Consider the following 23,340-nt stretch of genomic DNA (forward strand, 5'->3'; position numbering starts at 1 on the left):
GCACAAGGCGTGCAGCCACGGGCGTCGGGCGCGTGCGGCTTCACCGGCGCTGCTCGGTTGCCATGGCTTTGCTGCTAACGGTGTGGACTAGCCACATCCTACTGCTACTACTGGTAAGTACTAATCCTGATTCCTTCTCCATGAAGTGCTCCAAATTTCACAACAAGTGCCTGCTATGTATGAACGTGGGTGTGCATATATTGTTCATTTTATCTCAGGCCCTACTATTCCCCTCTTAGCCATATTGCCTTCTTTCTCTTTGTTTATCTCAAGGCCATGAAATTAATCAAGATTTAATCTATGGTGTGGTCATGGTATTGCTACTGATTAGATCTAACTAGTGCTACTCATCCTTGAACACCATATAGAAGTAAACAGTGGCAGTGAAACTCCAAAAATAATTACTTGTGAGTAGATTATAAACATCAATCACTCAATGTTTGCTACATATTGGCAGGGATTAATAATTAGGACAAGGTAGTATACACAGGAAGGTTGATCTTTTGGATACACACATACATGTCTTAGCAAGTTGCTAGTACTTAGGATTTGATTCTTGGCATGTTAGATCTAGTACAAGCCACCGATGTCATTCACAGAAACTTTTACAAGCTTTTGCAATTGATCTAATTAGTTTTGACTAACTTGGGTGTTTACGCAAACATTTTGTTCTTTTTACTGCAAGGTAAATAGATCAAGGTGAATAGATGCTCATGGACTGATTCAAACCGAGGTAGAGATAGATAAGAGGTCAAGCAAGAAGGGCTAACACAACAAGGTACTTGATTAGTACCTGGTGGCGCATGCAACCCAAAGAGCTTCACAGCAGTGGAGGACAGTAGTGTGGCAGAAAGTGAAAAGGCAAGGTGAAAAGGCAGAGGGGTTTCTCCAGCGGATGATTGTGTGTGGCCACAGTGAAAGGGATGGCTCCTATTTATAGTGGGGTGAATAGCTATGTCGGTTTGGAGAGGCATTACATGCATGCGTGGTTAGTCTTGCATGCATGCCTCCACTTGTGTCTCTTGTGGGCTGTATTAGGGACAAGTGTGATTTGCTTGGCTGGCCATTAGTTGGCATTTACTTTGTGTGAGAGAAATGAGACAAGGGTCTATAAAATATAGGAAGGTTTGAAGAAGAATTGTTGTGTATGACTAAATGCTATTTCCTGTAAAAATATATTAAAAGTAGTTGTTTTTATTATTTTAATTAATGTTTAGGCAACGCGGTTGAAATTATCGTTATCTAATTTATTATTATTATTATTATTATTATTATTATTATTATTATTATTATTATTATACGGTTTTTACACGGCGGGGCCGTCCTCATCCAGCCAGACCCGTCCCCATCTAGCCACACTCGCTCCCCCGTCGCCGGCAAACCCTAGCCACCTCAGTCGTGCCAAATGGGGCTCTTCTTCGGCGCCGACAGCAGCAACAAGGCCAAGAGCAAGTCGCCCGCCACCCCCTTTCCCCCAGAGTTTCTCCCCCTCCACCGGCACCAGCTCGCTGGCCGAGGCATCGCGTCAACGTGCCGATGCACCATGCGGAGTGGCACCGGCAGCACCACGTGCCTCTCCCGTACCCCGACGCCACCCTGCTGCACGACTGGCACCTAGATCCGGAGAGGATCCCGGTGCTGACGGTCCCACGATCGGCCAGGGCGCACGTGGAGGAGGTGCGGCGCCGGCAGGCGCTCCTGACGCCGGAGCAGCGCCGCGGCGTCCGCGAGGTCGACCGCACCATGCCACCGCCCCCGCTCATCGTCCGCGAGGAGGACTAGGCGGCGGAGGCCGCCTACCAGGCTGCCCTTGCGGCGGTCTACCGAGAGAGTGAGGAGGACGAGCGGCGCAGGGTGGCGTATGAGGCGGCCATGGCCCTCTCTGCGGGGCGACTGCGTCCTGCCGCCGGTGACCCCGTCGTCCCCTGTGAAAGCCGAGCCGGAGCTAAAGCCGGAGCCGGAGCCGTCCCCCATCGAGCGCTACTCCTGGACGGGAGTAGTGCGCGAGTGGGTCAGGGCGCCGCCGGTCTGGGTGGGGCCGACACCGGCGCAGGAGGCGGCGTACCTCGAGCACTAGCGCCACATCCGGCTGGCCGAGGAGTGCCGCGACGGCGAGTACCTCGAGATGCTCGAGCGCGACGCCGAGGCCGAGCAGCGCGACGCCGAGGAGGAGGCGCGCCAGGCCGCGGCGGCATAGGCGGCCGCACAGCCCGCGCCCGACATGAACGCCCTCTAGAACCTGGTGTTCTCCTGGGTCGGCCCTGCGCCGACGCTCATCGACCTCACGGACCCCGAGGAGGACGACGACGACGCCTAGGGCAGCATGTCGCCTCGTAGTTTAGTTTATTTTAGTTTTTATTAATGCTAATGTGGACGCATGGACTCTCCCCGGCCTTTGTGGCTAGCTTTAATGTATAATTATTGCATGCTTTTTTTCGCGCGGTCAAAAATGGGTCAGGCCAGTGTTAGGCGCACGCGCCGACCCAAACGCGAAAGCGGATGTTCGTATCCGCCTGGCTAACCCAAACGGACAAAAGGCACATAAAATCACCGTCCATTTGGATCGGCCCTTTGGAGTTGCTCTTAAAGCATATCTGATCAAAGAAATCTCCTTTTGTTTCTTGAAGATAAAGGACGACATATCATATTTCCGCAATCTTGTTAGATAGAGCAGTCCGCTTTTTATCAGAATTAATCCTTCTTTTATTTGAATTTAGGATTTTCCGGTCCCTATTCATGACAATATTTCTAGCACACACAATATGATAGCCAGGTATACCCTAGGAACTGCAACCAACAGCAAATATGAGCAACTGACCATAATCTAACTCTGTCCTGACATAACCCACAGTACATCCACGCAATAACCTCTAACATAATATTGTCCTATCCGACATTACAGTTCATCCACTTAAACATAAGGTAAACATAAGGTCTTAAGAGTATTATACATCCATGATAACACAAAAGGCAGCTGAAACTAACTGGACTTGAGCTTTATTATGAACTCTGAGCTCTTTGCTTCAGTGCTCCACTCTTCTGGCCTTACCCAAAACTCCTTTTGCTACTTCTGTTTCTTGAATCTTGTGGGCAGCTTTTCTTCAGATGCGCATTTCCTGGAGAGAGAGAGTACAGTGAGATAGAGAGATGATGCAATGGACTGCAGCCCAAACATAATTAGATTTGAGCTCATAACTCCTAAATTATTATAGGGAATTTCTGATACCCAGAATCTTTTGGCAAACAATTCTTGGGTTACAACAATGCTTGATGCAGTAATTCACCATACCAAAAGTTGGTAGCAATGGTAGGAAATATGTTATACTTCACCTCTTCTAAAGGGATTTGCGAATGATATGGACATTCATCACATACTTCTTCTTGTTTCTCAGTAGCTCAAAGAGGCAGGCATCTCCGAGCCTCAAGCTGTTGCCACGCGCAAAATGCTTCCACCCTCTCATAAGCCTTTTGGTTTTGTTATTCTTAACACGACACCGCACTTCCCACTTCTTGCCATGGCGCTGAAGGGTCAGCATTTGTTCCTTAAATGGAAGGTATACTTCAGCATATTTTCTTGATATATCCTGATAAAGGGAGAAAGGATCTTTAGTAATGCTAACTCAAAGCAAACATCATGGTGTAGTGGACTATCTGCACATCCATGATATTACCATTCTGTAGTCTAGTAGCAAAGTTCTTTAAGTTTCAATCTGCTCCAACTAGAATTTTCTATCCCAATGGTTACATGACTGAAATACAACTTCAATGAATATGCAGAATAAGCCAACAACACTTGGGTAAGACAACATTGTTTTTGTAAGTAAAATGCAAAGATAAACAGCCAGATTGACCACTCATTAACAATACAGTATCCATTCAAGAACAGAGGTTTTAACTCACAAGGCTACGGTTTGCTCCGTAAACACTGCTCTTCCTTATGACACACCCATAAATGGGGATTTCGGAATTCATAGCTCGGATTTTTTCTTTAAGTTGCTTCTTCTGCACCCGATTTAGATTCGAGAGCGTGCCATTTGCGAGGATACAACCTGGCAGGGAATGATCATCTTCTGAAGATGAAATACCTCCTAAACAAAGAAAATAGAAGTCATATATGAAGTTTTATGGGGCATAATATATGGCGGGGTTGACATTGTGAATCATAACCTGCTGAATCTGAAGCAGAGCTCGACGAGCTGACATGGATGATGTCATTCCCCTGCCTTGAGCTATCCATACTTGGCCTAATTTGTCTTCCACAATGTGGAAATTTCATGGGAGGATAGTGACAAGTGTTTACAATGTCATCAGTGTTCCCCCACCAGTCTTTAGCAGGAGCAGCATTTTTCACGAGATTGCACGCCGGGAGTTTCTCGCAACCGCTCGGGCCAAAGATCAAAACCTTCAACTGAGAGTGGCCATCATACTTGAACACAAGAAAGTCCCCCCTTCTCAAGTTATGGGCACGAGCAAACGCCTTCCATCCCGAATCAAGGACTAGTTTCTCCAAATTCTTGGTAATCTGAACATCAAAAGTATAACCATGGCGTGATACTAGCTTAATAGTTCGTCCTCTTTTCCCCCTGAAATGTTGGACAAACCTATCTGGTATGATCTGTAGGAAACAAGGTAAAGCACACAAGGTCAGGAGACACTAAATCTGTTACACAGAACAAAACGCTGAAGAAAGCTCAGCTGCTATATTTCAGATGCGAAACAGAGTAACATGAGAGAACAGAGGGTTGCCCAGATCTGACCAAATTTCACTCCCAGAGGTTCCTCTTTTGTTTCCATAGAAAGCAAGAACACAATTCAGACCAACTGAAAATAGCTTACCATTCTCTCATGGAAGTCGCCAATCATAACCTTGAAGAAACGCTTATCTTGTTCCTCTGTGTGGTTCCAGTAGCGATGTTCATCCAGCTCCTTGTGTTTCTTACATGGCTTGCCCATCTCCTAACCACGGAATGGAACTACAACAAAAACGAACCGTGCCTGAATTTTTTAGGCAAAGACGCAAAGTACCAACTAAAAGTTGAAGAATCATTTCGGAAAATAGAGGATTGCAGTATTTCAGAGGGAGGGAGAGAAGAGTTGAAGCATACCAGTGATTATCGGAGATTCAGAGAGAGAGAGAGAGAGAGAGAGAGAGAGACTGGAGAACGTTCTGAAGAGTTTAGAAAGCCAAACGTCAGAGAGATTAGTCAAGTAGAAGTCCAACGCCTCTCCGACTTCTAGACGCCTACTAGTAGGTGTGCCTGTCAGAGGCGAGAAGACTTGACAAAGGATGCGTTGGGGAGAGTGTATGTGGGGGGTGACCGGATGAGGTTGCGTGTGAGTATCCTTGTATAATTCAGAAATTTTATGTTAAATATTTGAATATTTTAAAATAATAAATGAACAAGTTTTCAGGTTGCGTAGTAAGTTATTTCATTTGTAAGTACAATACGAATATTTATAACATGCAAATATTTGAAAGTTATTTTTATTTCTGGGATTATAATTTAAATAATCTCTTCAGATTTATCAAAAATAAACAACGAGTGCAAAATGGGCCACACAGACAACAGTTCAGCCTTTGTTCTAATATATTAAGAGGTAGTTATCCACTTTTTTTTGTGGGTTCAAAACTTGTATTACTCATAAAGTATCAGTACAATCCATCGCAACCAATTCTAACACATCCGGCGGAGCCGACCCAATCCAGGTCATGGTTCTATTTTGAGCTCTACCAAAAGTAGCTAAACTATCGCTGGCCTTATTTTGCGACCGCGAGACGTGAGTAATACAAGATTGATGAGGACTAAGAAGATATCTAATCTCCTTTACGAGAAAAGCATAAGCAGACTGATCACAACCATCACATGTGATCATAGATACGGCCATAAAAAAGTCCAACTCGACTGCAATAGGCAAATCTGACCGCTGCAAAGCATAGGAGACGCCCTCCATACAGGCACACAGTTCAGCCTCCAAAGCATCTCTATAGGAGTATAGAGCCCTGCAGGCCGAGAAAATAATCTTGCCATCCGAGTCTCTCAGCATCATTCCTGCTCCAGCTATTTCACTTGAGACAAAAGACCCATCTGTGTTAAGTTTTACCCATCCATTCACCGGTTTAGACCACGTCGGCGAAACATCCACCGCTGCACTTGTACGCTTGGTGGCACCGTCCAGAACGACTGCCATCTTCCCTCTAGTAGGATCACAACGTGAGTTGGACTTTACTGCCATCAAAGATTTCATATAGCTTTGCAAGAATCTGATTGATACATCCATTGGCGGAGCAGGCTTAGAGTGTACTAGCTCATTCCTTATGTACCAGCCTCTCCAGAAAATCATCAACAACATGCATCGTTCCAAATCACTCAAATTGGCTAGGACATGCAGCAGCCATTCCTTTCCAGTAGGGGTGAAAGTTTCTATATTGGGCAGTCTTCAAATTTTTGCCATTGACCTGTACAGATCCCGACCATATTGACACTTCACAAAGGGGTGAAAATTGTCTTCTGCTGCAACTCCACAAACTGGGCATGTACTAGTAGTCTCAAGGCCGATCCTGCACTTATTTTTCCAGGTCGGTAAACTGTCCGTTGCCACTCGCCATACAAAATTTGCAATCGTAGGTGTAGCGCCGCAATTCCAAATGAACTTCCAGCACTCTCTGGCCCCCGTCGGCGCTGAACTAGAGGAGGCCACAGACCCTTGGTGCAGTTCATCAAACGCGAGGCGATAGGCGCTTCTAATTGTGAAGACTCCATGCTTTTCAGGTGCCCATGCAAGGAAATCATCGTCTAGTCTCGGAGAAGCCCTGATCTTCATGATCTCTTCAACATCCGCAGCAACGAAATAGCGAGAGAGCAGCTCAACCTTCCAAGATCCATTATCATTTAACAAGTCAGAGACAAAACGCGTACGGCACACACCTTGCCGTGAGATGGGTCTGAATGAAAAAGGTCGGGGGATCCAGTTGTCCCGCCACACTCTTATGCTTCTGCCGTTCCCAACACGCCAAATTAACCCTTTCTTTAGTAAGTCGAGACCATGGCTGATTGCTTGCCATGAGGAGGAGGCATTACCAGTGAAAACAGTATCCTCAAGTTTGCCATGTGGGTAGTATCGTGCTTTAAGAACTTGTGCACATAGGCTTTCTGGTCTGGATATTAATCGCCATGCTTGGCGAGCTAATAGCGCTTGATTGAACAAACGGAAATCCCTATCCTTGGGTTGCAGCAAATGATCCCAACCCTTCCAATGAGCTTTCCTCTTGCCTTTTTCCGATCCCCAATAGAAATTCCTTACCATCCTTGTGAGATCATAGCACACCGAGTATGGTAGCTTGAACACGCCCATAATGTACGTTGGTAATGCCTGGGCTACTGACTTTATCAAAGCTTCTCTTCCTGGCTGGGCTAGGTGCCCATCACCCCACTAAACGAGTCGTTTAGTCAGACTAGTTTGAAGATTCTGAAACTTTCCCTTGGACATGCGACCCTCAGGTGTGGGGAGGCCTAGGTATTTTTCCTCAAAGACCAAGCTGGTTACATTCAACACATCTCTGACTTCCTCTTGAACTGCCGCTGGGCAAGCCTCCCCAAAGAAAATTGAGCATTTGTTATAATTAAGGCTTTGACCTGTAGCTGAACCATACATATCTAGTGCCCCTTTTACACTCTCTGCTTGGTCTCTAGAAGCCTCAAAAAACAGCATGGTATCATCAGCAAATAACAAGTGAGATATACCTGGCGCCCTTCTGCAAACATGAACTGGTGAGAGAGCTCCAACTTGCACTTTATTTCTCAAAATTGCAGATAGTCCATTAGCCACAAACAAAAATAGATATGGTGAAAGAGGGTCCCCCTGCCGGAGCCCTTGAGCCGGTGCAAATGAATCCAAGAAAGTTCCATTAAGTTTGACAGAATACCTCACCGATGTGACACACGACATTATCCAGCCAATCCATCGCCGAGAGGAACCCAACTTTTGCATCACCTACTTCAGGTAAACCCAGTCCACCCTATCATAACTTTAGATAGATCGAGCTTGTAGGCACATAAATTTTTCGTAGGATCCTTCTCTTGCTTAATGTAGTGGAGGCACTCAAAGGCCACCAACGCGTTATCAGTTATCATCCTGCCAGGGATAAACGCACTCTGTTCCACTGATATTAAATCATCCAGGAGTGGACGCAAACGGTTCACCAGGCACTTTGAGATGACCTTGTAAATCACGTTGCATAAGCTAATGGGCCTGTATTCAGACAACTTTGTAGGGTTAGCAATTTTCGGAATAAGAACAATGGAAGTAGAGTTTACTCCCTCCGGCATGATACCTGTACAGAAGAAATCTTTTACTGCTGCAATCACACTATCTTTCACGGTGCTCCAATTCCGCTGAAAAAATCTGGCAGGAAATCCGTCTGGTCCCGGTGCCTTCAAGGGCCCAATCTGGAACATAGCGTCTGAAATTTCCTTATCAAAAACGGTGCACAAAGCTTAATATTATCCTCTTCCGACACCAAGGGTTGCACTAAGTCAATCATAGGGGCTGCATCTAATGATGTGTTTGCCGAAAACAAGTTACTGAAATAATCCGTTGTAAGTTTCCCCATGGCAGCAAAGTCGGAGTGCACTACCCCAATGCTATCTGTCAATTCTCGAATCTTGTTCTTTCTTGCCCTCCAAATGGCCTTGCTCTGAAAGAACCTTGTGTTTCGGTTGCCCTCCTTAAGCCAGGATATTCTTGACCTTTGGAGCCACATCATCTCCTCCTGGTACAATAAATCTTTCATCTTATCGGTTACTGCTCTTATATCTTGTCTATCCGCATTCATACTCATAACCTCCTCTAGCCGAGTTCGAGACTTGGCAAGCTCCCTCTTAATGTTGCCAAATTTTCTGCTCCATGAACCAAGGCATATCATTGTTTTTGATAGAGCATCTCTCAACTGTCCCAAATTCTGCATCCCTTTTACCGCAGCCCATGCATCCTTTATGACTTCAGGTAGTGCAGGATCTGTTTCCCAAAAAACTTCATACCTTCTACTCTTTGCACTTGCAGGGCCTGGATCAACCTCTCCCTTTAAAAGTAGCATAACATGATCTGAACATGGTGAAACAACATGATCAACAGAAGCATAAGCAAACATATTTCTCCACGAACTTGTAGCAACTGCCCGATCCAACCGAACTCTCACATTACCCATACCACTTCGCCTGTTATCATACGTGAACGGAACTCCAGAGAAACCAAGGTCCACCAGCTCGCAAGTTTCAAGTACATCGCGAAAAGCTAGCATCTGAGCCGCAGCCCTAGGAATGCTATACGGACGATAGTGTACAGAAAATTTATAGACGATTTTTTTAAAAAAAGGATGATTAACCCCGGCCTCTGCATCTGGGCGATGCATGCAATCATTTTATTAATTATTCACAAAGATCTAAAGTAATACATCAGTAAGTCTCAAACCATCATCTCGGCAACATCTGTTGCTACTTCTATCCATTTGATGAAGGGGTGCCTATAGTCCGAGCCGAATACCAAACACACTTAGCATCAAAGCCTAACATCTAAAGCCGGAGGCCTCAACCAAGCCACTTGCCGGGTGTGGGGCACAGAGCGGTCCGGTGCACTCTCTGAGGCGGCGGCCGCCGTCTTCCATCGATCCATCTTCAGAGCAGACACCGACGTATCGACCTTGCCAGGCCTGCCGTCGACGCCACCGAGGCGCCAGACAATGCCTTCCTCCCGCGCGAGTCTGTGAACCAGCATCGGAAGCCGAGACTCCACTGCGCCACGCTGCCGAGATCCGTCGGGGTCGATGCGTATGATGAAACACAACTGCACCTCCTAATCCAGATCGCCGCCAACGCCCACCCAATGGTGTCCATAGTCACACAGCTCCCAAGGCGACGCCTTCAAGAAGGGAACGACGCCGAAGACTTCGTCGCCACCCACCGTAGTTAGGGCTTCACCTGGGAGACAAATGGCGCGGTGGAAGTAGAAGTAGATCTGACAAGCGTCTCCATGGAGAAGAAAACGACGCCCTTGGGCGTCGCCGCCACCGCAGACGAAAGGTCGACTACGGATTTCTCCCGATTTAAATCCTCACCTCCAACTCCATCCGCATCAAGGATTGGCAAGTCTTGCGACCCAGATCCGTACGAAGAAGCAAACCTAGCAGGGGACGAAGGCTATAAGGCGTCCTGATCTAGACCAGGCATCTCCGCGCGAGCCCAACCACTGGTGTCCCGATCGGCCAGAAGGATCAAACGGAATAAGCGCGAGAAGCTCCCTGCCATCACCTTCCTTGGCTGTGTCGACGGGAACGTCTCCTCCCACTGAATGCGCATCGCCGAAAATCCTGAAATAAATCCAAGAATAAATGCGAGCACCAGGACTTGAACCCTGGTGGGCTGGAGATACCACAGTCCCTCTAACCATCCAACCACAGGTTGGTTCACATCTTAATTGTTGGTTTGTATTGACATGTGGAACACACCAAGAGTTGGCATTTTTCGCAAAAAAAAAAAAACAAAGTAGTTTTTTTGTTGTAAAAACGCGTTGGGCCGAGCACCAATTGTCACTCACATTGGAGCGGTCCGGTTCGTTGGATTGACCTTGTTTGATAGTCGATTTTTGGTTGGATCTGCCTCTTCAGGTTTTTTTATATTGGTTGCTCGCTTAAAACTTTGCGGGACCAAAGTAAACCAGCTAGAAATCAATTTGTCATATGTTATTGGGCCGCGAATCTTGTTGGGACATACACACGATAAGACAAACTGAGGCACAACCATAATCATCGAAGAAGGGACCTCCTTTTGGGCGCCCTCTACGCCGTGGAACGAACTGGCCCTCACTATAGTGCTCAGTTGGGTTGGCCAATAAAGCCCGAGCGCAGCGAACTTATAGCATGGAAAAACCCCAAAAAGATGGGCTTTGTCCAAGATTCAAACTCGCACCATTGGACTCCTGTACAAGTTTTGCTAACGACTCAGGCTACTCAATTGCACTTACTGAAAACAATGTAAAAGAATAGAAGAACTACTGTGGATGCACTATTTATACTACTCCCTCTGTTCACTTTTATAAGACCTCGAAGACATTTCAGACAATGTACAAAACAACCCATTTTGAATTGTCTGAAATGACTTACAAAAGTGAACGGAAGGAGTATATCAATAGGATTTTGGAATTATTAAAAAAAATCAATTTAAAAAGTTCAGTGATTTTGGAAAAATTTCATAGGTTTTGATTTTTTTGTTCAATTATAAAGAAATTTCATCGACTTTGAAAAACAATTCTTCAATTTGAAAAAAGTTCATCATTTTTAAAAAATAATAAAATTTGAAAAAAGGTCATCTATTTTGAAAAACTGTTCATCGATTTTAAAAAATTACATCAATTTAAAAAAAGTTTAGTTATTTTGAAAAAAACTATTCGGATTTGAAAAAGTTCATTCAATTTAGCAAAAGTAAAAAATACCAAAAATAGAAAAACGTCGCAATAAGAAAAGAAACAAGAAAAAAGAGAAAAGAAAAAGAAGGAAAGCAGGAAAAAGATAGAACGGAACACGTTAGGTGTAGGTGTTTTTTACTTTTGGCATGTTCAGCATGAGGAAAGCTTCCTGGCGCCATTCCTCATGGGCCGGTCCATCTACATGGCTCAACTGTTGACTTTCGAGAGAAAAAAAACCAAAAAACCAAAAAATAGCAAAATACGAAAAATATTGTGAATTCAAAAATGTTCACAGGGTTTGAAAAAAATCACGGATTTGTAAAAAAGTTCATCGAATTTGAATTTTTAAATCAATTTAAAAAGTGTATTGAATTTAGAAAAAAGTTCATCAAATTTAAAAAATATTCAAAACAGTTCAATGATTTGAAGTAACGTTTTACGAATTTGAATAAAGTTCATAAAAAAAGAAAGATGAAAACATAAAAAGAAAAGAACAAAGGAAAAAGAAGAAAAAAAATGCAACTAAACACATTGGGTTAGGTTTTTATGAGAAAAAACGCATCGGGTTAGTTGACTGTGTGGTTACTGCAGCGCGTATTAAGAGTGAGGGTCGGCGCCTAAAGCCCCAAATAGGAAATGCCCTTTTTTCTCCTCTCGGAAATTCTCTGTGCTCTCTACCAAGGAAGGAAGACTCTCGAAGGAGGCTGGAGCCCATTCGGCCCCATTCCTCAGCCAGGCTGGGCCTAGGAGGCTGTTTCTGTCCATTCTAGTGCACCCACTCCCCATCTCTCCCCTCAGTCGCCGGCGGCGCTGCGTGCGTTTCCCCCAAATCTTTTTTTTTTTTTGAGAACCAGAGTAGACAGGCCTACTAGATTGACTAGGATATTCAGAAACCATCAGAGATCGTAAACTAGCTGGGACGTCTGCAATCAAACATTGATCTCCTTGACTCCTAGTCAGCGCGGCAAGACCATGCGCTAGCGCTAGTGAGTTTCTGCTCCTTTCTGCATATCTTATGGAGCATTCCGAGAAGGTGCTCATAGCCTTTTGAATGTCCATCAAGATGCCATAGCAAGGAGAACGCGTCGGCGTCTGCAATGCTAGTTCCTTGGCTATGGTTTGGTTGTCCGTCTCAATGATTACTCGCCCCTTAGGCCATGTTCGGTTGACAGGGTTGTGAAGGGGTTTTGACAGGGATTGAGGTGGATTAAATCCTCTACAAGTCAAATCCCCCCCAAATCTCCTCCAATCCTCTTAGGGCAGGGTGTAACCGAAGAAAGCCTTAAACAGTTTGGCCAAGTCCTCAAGACCGACGAGGACAGCTCTGGCTTCTGCCTCTTCCACACTGCTGCAGAACTGGAGCTTCTTGCAGGATGAGAAGAGAACAAGGCCTCGGTAGTCACGGGCGACAGCTCCAGCAGAACTTTCGCCTGTTTTAGCCAGATATGCTGCGCCCGTGTTGATTTTGACTCCGTGTTGATTTTGACTGTTTCTCGAGCGGGAGGTATCCACTGCAAAACCAGGTTAGATGGGTGTCGCGATGGGGTAACCTCCCTATGGCACACATTCTTTCCGCCTGTTCACTCGTCCGCATCTCCTACATTTCTTATCTCTTCTTCCTACTGTTTCAGAAAATGGACTCATCTGTTGATAGTCTCCTTTCCTTCGTTGCGTACACAGTCTTCTCGAAGGAACCAACAGCGCCAGATGAGCAGCAGAATTTTTGCTCTCGTGTTCTCATTTTCAGAGTCCAGGAGCACCTGAAGCCAATCCTTCCCTGTGTACCAGACCTTTTCCTCGGCTGGTAGAGCCCAACTTTCTCTCATGGCTGACCCCAGGCTCCGACTTTTAGTGCACCTAACCACTGCATGGTACTCATCCTCGGTGCCATTCCTGCAGATAGTGTGTTATGACCAGCATATTAGGAGCTTAGCCAAATGGGTTATGGCCCAAGTATCTTAATCATTATTAGAGGCTTAGCCCAATTATCTTATCGTATTAGGATCGTTTGCTTAGGAGTCAAGTAAACCTCTCTATATAAGAAGAGGAGATGTATCAATCTAATCAAGTAAGAAGCAATCAATATTTGCTCGGCTTCCCTTAGGGAGTCGGGAGACCTAAACCCTAGCCGCCTCTTGCGTCCGCCGCCGCCGCACCAGCCGCAAGGACGGCGCCCAGCCGCCGGCCGCCGCGCAATCTCCTCCGACCTCCTCCCTCCTTCTCTTATAGGCTACGCCCTAGACCGGGTAGAACCCTAGTTTCTACCAATTTGGTATCCAGAGACTTATGTTCGATCATGTCGTTATCCCCACCCACGCCGTTGCTCCCCATCATCACCACCGCCACGATGACCACGGCCGGGTCCTGAACGCCACCTGCCCCGATCACCTCTGCGCCGCCGTCGACGATCCCCGTCTTCACGCCGGAGGAGATGTCCAGCACCTTGCGGGACCTCGTGACGGCCGTCCAGGGCATCACCCTGCACCTGGCCGGCCCGCACGCAACCCCGCCGGCTGCCCCTCCCGCCTACAGCCATCCGGCGCTGCACTGGCCGATCCAGAACGCATCTCTGGCCCGAGCAGGACGCCCCTGCTGCCGTTCCAGGCGGGACACACCAGCGGGCCCCCATCGCTGCTGCACCTACAGCCCCCCTCAGCCGCGGCCCAGCTCTGGCTGCCGTGGCCGTCCCAGGGCGCGCCTGCAATTGGCGGGACACCACTGCTGCCGTTCCAAGCAGGGCACCACAGCGGGCTGCCACCGTCACTGCTACACCTGCAGCCGCCCCCAGCCGCGGCTCCCCTCTGGCCGCAGTGGCCCCCTACTGCCACCGCGGCTACCGCCGCGTCCGCCCACTCCCCACATCAGCCGCTGCAACTCCAGGCGCCACCTCTGCCCAGCTCCGGACTGCCGTCACCGGCTGGCCTGCCGATACAACAGGTCCGGTTCCCGCCCTCCCCGTCGCCACTACCAGCTTGGGCGGCTGGGTCTTCGCCATCGCCAGTCTACACCACGGCTCCGGAGCAGTCGACCCCGTTTCTGCAGTTCGGCAGTCCATCCGGCTCCGCGGGTCCCTACCCGGAGTACTCCGACCAGGCGCCACCCGCCTCGCTGCTCCGCACCTCCGAGCCAGCTCAACACGGCACTCCGACCCAGACACCGCCGCGGTTCGCCAAGATCGACTTCACCACCTATGACAGCACGAAGGACCCCCTCAACTGGCTCAACCAGTGCGACCAGTTCTTTCGCGGGCAACGCACCCTTGCCTCGGAGCGCATCTGGCTCGCCTCTTACCACCTCCGTGGCGCGTCACAGACCTGGTACTACGCCCTTGAGCAGGACGAGGGCAGCATGCCCCCTTGGGAGCGCTTCCGCGAGCTCTGCCTCCTTCGTTTTGGGCCCCCGATCCGCGGGAGCCGCCTGGCGGAGCTAGGCCGTCTTCCCTTCACCTCCACGGTTCAGAACTTCGCCGACCGTTTCCAGGCCCTGGCAAGCCACGCATCGGGCGTGACGGCGCAGCAGCGGGCGGACCTCTTTGTCGGTGGACTTCCGGATCACATTCGCGTGGACATGGAGCTTCGGGGACCCCAGGATCTCCAGACGGCCATGTACTACACCCGCGCGTTCGAGCGCCGCGCGGTGGCCGTCCAGCAGGAGTCACCGTCCCGGGCCACTGGGTCGCTACCCTAGCCAGATCCCGCTCAGGGTCGGCCTGCTCAGGCTTCCGCGGCACCCCTCGCCGCGACCGCGGCGCGCCCGTTCCGCCGGCTCACCTCGATCGAGCTACTCGAGCGTCGCCGCCAAGGGTTGTGCTTCAACTGCGACGAGCCCTACACGCCCGGCCACGCCTGCCCGCGACTCTTCTACCTGGAGGTTGCAGACTACATTCCGGAGGACGTCGTCGCGGCCGATCTTGCCGCCCCAGCTGTCGCGAAGGTGTTTGACGCTGGTTGATCACCTCGAGGAGTTCAGCAAGTGCTTCCCCACTTTACAGCTCGAGGACGAGCTGTTTGTGCAGATGGGGAGAAGTGTTATGACCAGCATATTAGGGGCTTAGCCAAGTGGGTTATGGCCCAAGTATCTTAATCATTATTAGGGGCTTAGCCCAATTATCTTATCGTATTAGGATCGTTTGCTTGGGAGTCAAGTAAACATCTATATAAGGAGAGGAGATTTATCAATCTAATCAAGCAAGAAGCAATCAATATTTGCTCGGCTTCCCTTAAGGAGCCGGGAGACCTAAACCCTAGCCGCCTCTTGCGTCCGCCGCCGTCGCACCAGCTGCAAGGACGGCGCCCAGCCGCCGGCCGCCGCGCAATCTCCTCCGACCTCCTCCCTCCTTCCCTTACAGGCTATGCCCTAGACCGGGTAGAACCCTAGTTTCTACCATAGTGCAGGTAGCGTCCACCTCAAGGGTTCTTCTCCATTTATTTTCCTTTGTTGCTAAGGTATTTGTCACCACCCTCCATCCGAAAATGCGAACTTTCCCTGGGACCTTTGCTTTCCAAATTAAACCCCAAATGCTACCGTCGTTTGGCTCGCTAGAGGAGTTTGAGGGGTTGTGTATCATCTGGGGTAGGCCACCAGCAGCCAACTTGTACGCACTTCTCACAGAGAAGACACCGCTCTTCTCGTAGTGCCAAGCAACTCGGTCCTCCGCATCCGAGGAAGGTATAGGGATTTTGCAGATTTCATCGGCATCGAACGGGTAGCAGATTTATCTTATCAGACCCTCATTCCACTCCTTCCTGTCCGGGTGTAAAAGTTGGTTAACCCACCGGATTCGAGATCTTCTAATGAATGTGGCTGACTTGAGACCTTCTCTCCTTGGGATCCATTGATCCCGTTGGATTTGTACTTTTTCCATCCCCTACTCGCCATATTAGACCTTTTTTTAGGAGCTCTAGACCAAACTCAATTGCCCGCCAAACCGACGACGCATCCGAAGCAAGCACAGTATCAAGGAGATTTCCATTACGATAATATTTGGATTTAAGAACTCTTGCGCAAAGGCTCTCTGGTTTTTGAATGAGCCTCCAGCCCTGCTTCGCTAGGAGGGCCTGATTAAATAGGTGCATATCTCTAAACCCAATGCCACCCGCTCTCTTTGGCATGGTCATTCGCTCCCAGGACATCCAATGAACCTTCCTGTGTCCATCCTCGTCTCCACACCAAAAGTTTCTAATCATTCTTTCATATTTCTCGCAGAAGCCCTTGGAGAGCATAAAGACACTCATGGTGAAGGTGGGCAGGGCTTGAACAACCGATTTAACGTGGGTTTCCTTGGCCTCGTAGGACATAAATTTCTCTGACCAATCATTGCATATTTTACCAAATCTATCCATAATAGGCTGAAATTAATCATCTTTCATTCTTCTTTCAGGTGTTGGCAGCCCAAGATATTTACTCTCAAAAGAATCGCTTTGCACACCCAATATGCTCTTGATTTCCTCTCTGACGCCTTTCGGGCAAGCTTCACTAAAAAGGAGGGAGCATTTACTTGCACTGAGAAGCTGCCCGGTGCATCTCTGAAAGGTATTAAGGACTCTTTTGATAGTTTCAGCTTGTTCCGGCGCGGCCTTGAAAAAAAACAAGCTATCGTCCGCAAATAAAAGGTTTGAAATACCCGGGCTGTTTCTAGCAATTTTCAGAGGGGTCAAATTATTGTCAGACATTTCCTTCTTCAAAAGGTGCACCAATCCATCTGCGACAAAGAGAAAAAGGTATGGGCTGAGGGGGTCCGCTTGTCTCAGTCCCCGGGAGGGTACGAAAGGTTCCAGCATATCCCCGTTGCATCTGACACTATATCTCACAGAGCGGACACATTGCATGACCCAACTCGTCCATTTGTGACAAAAACCAACCTTCCTCAACACACCTTCCAGAAAGTTTCAATCAATCATGTCATATGCTTTGGCTAGGTCCAACTTGTAGGCAACATATGCGTCTCTAGCATTCCTGCTGTGTTGGACCTTGTGGAAGCATTCAAAGGCGATGATAGCATTATCCGTGATCATCTTGCCCGGGATGAAAGCACTTTGGGTTTCCGAAATTATCCCATCTAGCAACGGCCGTAGACGATTCACAAGGCACTTCGCTACTACTTTGTAGATGACGTTACATAGACAAATTGGCCTGCAGTCTTTCAATTTTTGGGGGTCTTTTCCTTTCGGTATCAGGACAATGACTGTGTCATTTATTCCATCCGGGAGATCACCCCTCTGAAAAAAAAATCCAAAACTCCTCTCACAATATCCTCTTTTATTTCCGCTTTGAGGGGGCCGATTTGGAATAGTGCATTGCTGATTTCCACTGTCGTGAAAGGTTTTGTTAGCGCATCATTCATGTCATCGTCCGCGGTCAGCCACAAGCTCCAGTATATCCGTGGGATCAACACCATCTTCTTTCTGATAAAGGGTCCTGAAGAAGGAATTCGTCATATTATGGATGGTACTCTCGTCCTCCACCCACACACCACTGTCATCCTTCAGCTTAGATATTGTGTTCCTTTTCCTTCTCCTCAGTGTTCCTGTCCCCCTCTCTAATATATGTAACTCGTGACCGTTGTCTCCACATAAGCTCTTCCCTGAGTAGCAATTCATCCAAGTCTCTCGAAAGCTTGTTTGTTTTCTCCTGTATTGCAGCCCAAGGTGGGGAGTTCCATAGTCTACTCAGCGTTTCCCCCAAATCCTTCCCACCCAAACCCCTTCTCGCCGGCAATCCGATTCCGGCACAGAAAAGCCGCAAACCTGTCAGTCCCTATCCGAGCAGGCCTCGATGTCGATGCCCAAGGCTCTTTTTAAGCGCGACCCGGCCACTGCTCGCCACTCGATTCGTCGCGCAGCTGGAGGTGGCTCTCTCATGGCCAGGACCAGCCGCGCGCGCGGGGCGGCTCGCTTCCTGCGCCGGCAACGTGCCGACCGGATGAGCGACCTCTCCGACGATCTGCTCCTCCTCGTCCTAAGCCGCCTCGACACCCGCACGGCGCTCGCCGCCGGCTCGATCTCCAGGCGCTGGGTGCACCTCCCGCGCGAGCTGCCGGCCTTGGACCTGAAGGTGAGCGACATACTCCCGCCGCGCCACGGCCGATGGGTCCGCCTGCACCGCGACATCTACACCAAAGTCTACAGTACAGACGCCACGCCGTCAGACTGGAGCTCCTGCCTAACATCAAGAGGTACGAGCGCCGCGCCATGCGCGCCTTGAACAGATCCGTCGAGAGCCTCTTGCAGCAAGGACCTCGCTCTCGCCGGGGGGTCCTCAAGAGGCTGAGTCTTGAGTTCTACACCACCGGCAACGGCTGCTGCATGAACCGGCTCATCGCGGAGGCCATCGATGCCTGGGGCGTCGATGACCTGGACGACGTCATCGCCAAGTCACTGTACTTTGAGATGGACGTCGTCCACGCCTTTCCCAGCCATGGCATGTGCAAGGACCCCGGCGCCGCATCCCTGCGAAGCCTCAAGCTTGGGGGCTGCCTGCTCCCGCCGCTGCACGAGTACAGTGCGCTCACCATGCTCGTCCTGCGAGACATACCGGAATCGAGGACGCCCCCGGCCGCCTACGAGGCTGTCTTCACCTCGTGCCCAAAGCTGCAGACCCTGCACCTCATCTCCTGCAGCTGCAGCCTGCAGGAGCACCGGCTCGGGCACAACCTTGCCGGTGGTGGTGGACGCCCCCAGCTCAGAGATCAGAGAGCTTGTCGTGGAGAAGTGCGCATTTCAGTGGATACGGCTGAGGACTCTCCCCTGTCTCGAGAGGCTAGCCTCCCTGGGAACCAGAGTCTTCTTCGAGTATAATAACTTGATTCCCTCCCTGAGGCAATGCAACTTCGCCCTGCGCCTCGGTGTCATGCTAGAAGGCGCGCGCCAATACTTTGCAAAGCGGCTGAAGCTAGAGCTTGGCATGTTTCTTCGGTGCACCCCCAACATAACCAGCCTCATTGTCCGGTTCACCGGTCCTGACAGATGGATCGTGCCGTCTAGCTCCCCGTTGTCGCATTTGCCTAACCTGAGGCGGCTGCTGGTGACGGATGTGCCGTCTTCCTGGGATGCCTCGTGGCCTCGTCTCTTTCTTGAGATGACGCCTGCCCTGGAGATCCTACACGTCAACATTGCCTCCTGCAAGGACGAGCATGTAGCTCCCGCTTGCGCAGGGTCTGGGAAAGGGTCCGACCACTTTTTCCTCCTGCAAGGACAAGCCTGGCAAAGAAATTTCATGGCAGCCCAGCGAGCTTCTGCAGCATCACTTGAAGGAGTTTGTGGTTACTGGTTTCGAGGGAACCAAAAGGCAGATTTACCTTGTCAATTTCGCCGTCGGAGCATGCACGGCGTTGCGCCGTGTCGCCTTGTTCAGGAACGGGCATGCGCAGGGAAACGGGCTCTGGGACTGGGAGATGGTGACGCAGCCACACTCGTGGACGGACGAGGAGAAGGACTACACGCTGAAGCAGATCATGGATGGGGTTTCTTCCTCACCTGCCCAACAACTAGTTTTTGGCTGAATTTTCTCACAAGTCACTCTTTTAGTGTTCCTTATCCCTGTTTACTCGATGTAAGTCGTCATTATCTCTGCCACAATTAGCGTGTATCTTGATGCTTTCTTAATTTTTTTGTGCTAGGCAGTGTGGGCATTTTTCAATAAATTCAATTTCTTTTGCTTGGTTAAGTTTTCCATGTCCACTAATATATCTAGAAAAAAGGGATTTGAATGTGGCTTCTTCCTGTCCACGAATATTGGGGCGTCACAGTTCTTGAAAACCAAAATAGATTATCCATTTTGTTTCAAGAGCTATGGATTAAATATAAATGAAAATTTGCATCAAGGTAGATTCATGAACTATTGATATGCTTAAATGTTTTCGAAAGTCCTATTCTGCTCCCAAGCTCAAATGGTCCCTTATGAATAGTAAAATCAAAAAAATAGTAAAAAATTTCAAAAACTCTGAATTTTTTTGTGGTAAACTTTAACAAATGTTTTGTATGACTGCAAAATTTCAGCACGGAATGACAATGTGGAAGTGGCAGAAAAAAATCAGCACTCCAAAATGTTTTAAAACTAGCATTTTTGGAACATCGATTTTGTTTTTTCAACTTTCACGAATATCATTTCGTGCTGAAATTTTGCAAGTTTATCAAAGTTTACCACAAAGAAAATTCAGATTTTTTTGCTTTTTCTATTGTACTGTTTATAAGAGAGCATTTGAGCTCGGGAGTAGATACTCCATGCCCAAATGTTTTCAAGTTTTTGTATCAGTGTATTCTAGTGATTCTGTAGTTTGGAGCACCGGGAGAATCAGGGAGCACCTGAAACTTTCCCGCTTAGGTTCTGCTATTTATCATTGGACTAAAATAACAACATCAGTCAATCGATATCATGGATGGCGTTTCTTCCTCAGCTGTTCGACTTTGTTTTTGCTGATCTCACAGGCCTCTGATATTTTTGTGTCTCTTGATGCTTTCTTCTTTTGTTCTAGGCAGTGTGCGCATTTTTCAGTAAACTTGAATAATTTGTTTCGTTAAGTTTTACATGTCTTTTCGCAACAAAAAGTTTTCCATGTCCACCGGCAGCTCAAGTAACGTATCTTTTGAGGAATGTCGGCACGTCACAATTCTGGAAAACTTTTTTTTGTCCTTTTCGTTTCTCGACCTGTGGATTGAATATAAAATGAAAATCTCCGTCATGATACATTCATTAGCTATTGGTGTCCATCAAGTATCGGGGCGAGAGAAGAATCCTATCCCTCCCCTCCCCTCCCGCGTCGCTCTCGCGAGCGACCGGGGGGCTCTCCCTAGCGCCGCCGCCGGGCCGTCCTCCCTCCCCTCTCCCTCCCGTCGCCGCCGCCGGTTCGCGCCACCGGGCAAAGCCCGGTCGGCATCGGCGGCGGTGGGGTTCCCCCCCCCCTTCGAAGACGGCTGGCGCGCGCCGCGAAGCTTTGGATGGTGGCGATGCGCGGGCGCGGGGCGCGTCGGCGCGGTGGCGGGCGTCTGGTGGCGGCGGCGCGGACGTGTGGCCCGGCGCGGTAGGCTGCGTGGTGGCGGCGTCCGTCGTGGCCGCGGCGGCCCGATCTGGTCCGGTCCGGGCCCGGTCCAGGCCCGATTCGGGCGGCGGTGGCGGCGGATGGCTCGGTGGCTTGCCCTTCCGCTCCTGGAGGTCTGCATCCTGCCTCCATGGGTGGTTGGGGTGGCTGCTGCGCAGCTGCAGGGCGGGTGGCGGCGCGTCCGTCTTGGATCTGGAGGTGGGATTTGGTGGACGGCACGGGTGGGGCAGCAGCCTGGTGTAGCCGTTGCTCCGGCCGTGGGCGGCGGCGTGCGGAGGTCCGGCACATGGTGGTGGCCTTCCGGGGATGCGGCGTCTACACGGTGGTTTGGCGGATCTGCCCGCGGCGACGGCCGGCTATCTCCGGCATCGGCTCGTTTGCGGTCGGACCGCTTCGACCGTCGTTCCATCTCCTCGTCCTCCGGGCGATACTTCGGTCCAAGGGCCAGCCCTCTCCCAGTTGTGGTCCATCGCTCGTCTCACGCCCGGAGCTGCAGGACGGAGCTCGTCTCGCGCTCGGGGCTGCAGGACGCCTGATGGAGGCCAGTTTTGGCCGGCCTAATGGTCTCGGCGCTGGGGGTCGTCCAGGGGTGCGAAAGTCGGGGCCTTTTCGCTCGTCTCTTCGGTTGGGGTAGCGGCGGGTCTCGAGTCAGGTGGTGCCTAGGTCTTGGATGCCGGGGCGGCGGCCACGGTGGTGGTAGCGTGGTGTTTTTGGGCAGAGCTCGTGGCTTGGTGCTGCCCGGTGGCCATGGCCGTGCGGGCGGCGTGGCAGCCGGGGTGCGGCATTCGGTGGCGGTGAGGGGTGGCCGGGGTGAAAACCTGTTCTTTCCGCGGACAGACCGGCGGCGGCGAAACTCGTTCCCTTCTTGAAGGCATCGTCGCGGCTCTCATCGCCCATCGTGTGCTCCAGGGGAAACTCTGATCCTTGGATCGGGCGGTGGCGGCGCTCCGGTGTCGTATCCTTGCTGAAGGCGCCGCCTTGGAGTCCACGGATCATCGTATGCGACTTCATCTCTTCGTAGTTAGGGGTGGTATTGCTGTGCTCAGCGCCTGTGTATCATGCCTTGGGTGTGTGCATTTGTTGTGATGGCGTGTGTCTGTATCGGGATGTTGGTGATCTTTGCTTTATATATATAGCGGGGCGGAAGCCTTTTTCGGTATAAATGTTTTCAATTATTTTCACTAGTGTCATGTGGTGATTATTTTGTTTTGGAGCACTTGGAGGAGCACCTGAGACTTTCCCATTTATTAGATGGACATGCAGAGTTCATTTAACTTCCTTTTCTTTTTTTATTAACACAATACAATCGCACATGCTCACATATAGGCATTCATATGATGCACGCATGCACACATTAATCCTATGAGCACCTCTGAGAGGACGACACCATAGACCTAGTAGTCGACGGAACTTTTGCTCCCACTGAACGAACATGTCTGAGAAGTCTGAAATAAATCAAAAAAAAAATGCAAACATTAGTGTCAAGTCTAGGGCTTGAACCATGATAGGCTGGTTCCACCACAAGGAACCTAACTATCTAGGCTACGTTCAATTCATTTTCATTTAATTTTTGGTGTACATCTAGTCTCCACTATGGCTGGGTATTAATTTCCTTGGTTTTGCTTATTAGTTGCCTCAAATTGCAATTTTCATCAGCAGATTTTTGGCGAATGTATGACCGCCACATCGAGCACCAGCAAGGCCCTCGACATGAGCGATCTGAGACCGAGAATGGCATGGCTGCAGCGTCGCCAGTGGGGAGGATTCTCAGGTTCGACTGTTTCGGGTGCGTGGGGTTCACTGATGACACAATCGTGACGAGGTTTAAAGGGACTTTAGCAGAAGCA

At 49.5% G+C, this 23,340-nt stretch overlaps 1 pseudogene; it reads left to right on the plus strand.

The window, feature by feature from the left end:
• The first annotated feature begins 18,231 nt into the window (after positions 1-18,231).
• LOC119272958 lies at positions 18,232-19,957 on the plus strand (annotated as a pseudogene).
• The last annotated feature ends 3,383 nt before the right edge of the window (positions 19,958-23,340 follow it).

Source organism: Triticum dicoccoides, chromosome 3A (genome assembly GCF_002162155.2).
Source record: "Triticum dicoccoides isolate Atlit2015 ecotype Zavitan chromosome 3A, WEW_v2.0, whole genome shotgun sequence".
NCBI lineage: Eukaryota > Viridiplantae > Streptophyta > Magnoliopsida > Poales > Poaceae > Triticum > Triticum dicoccoides.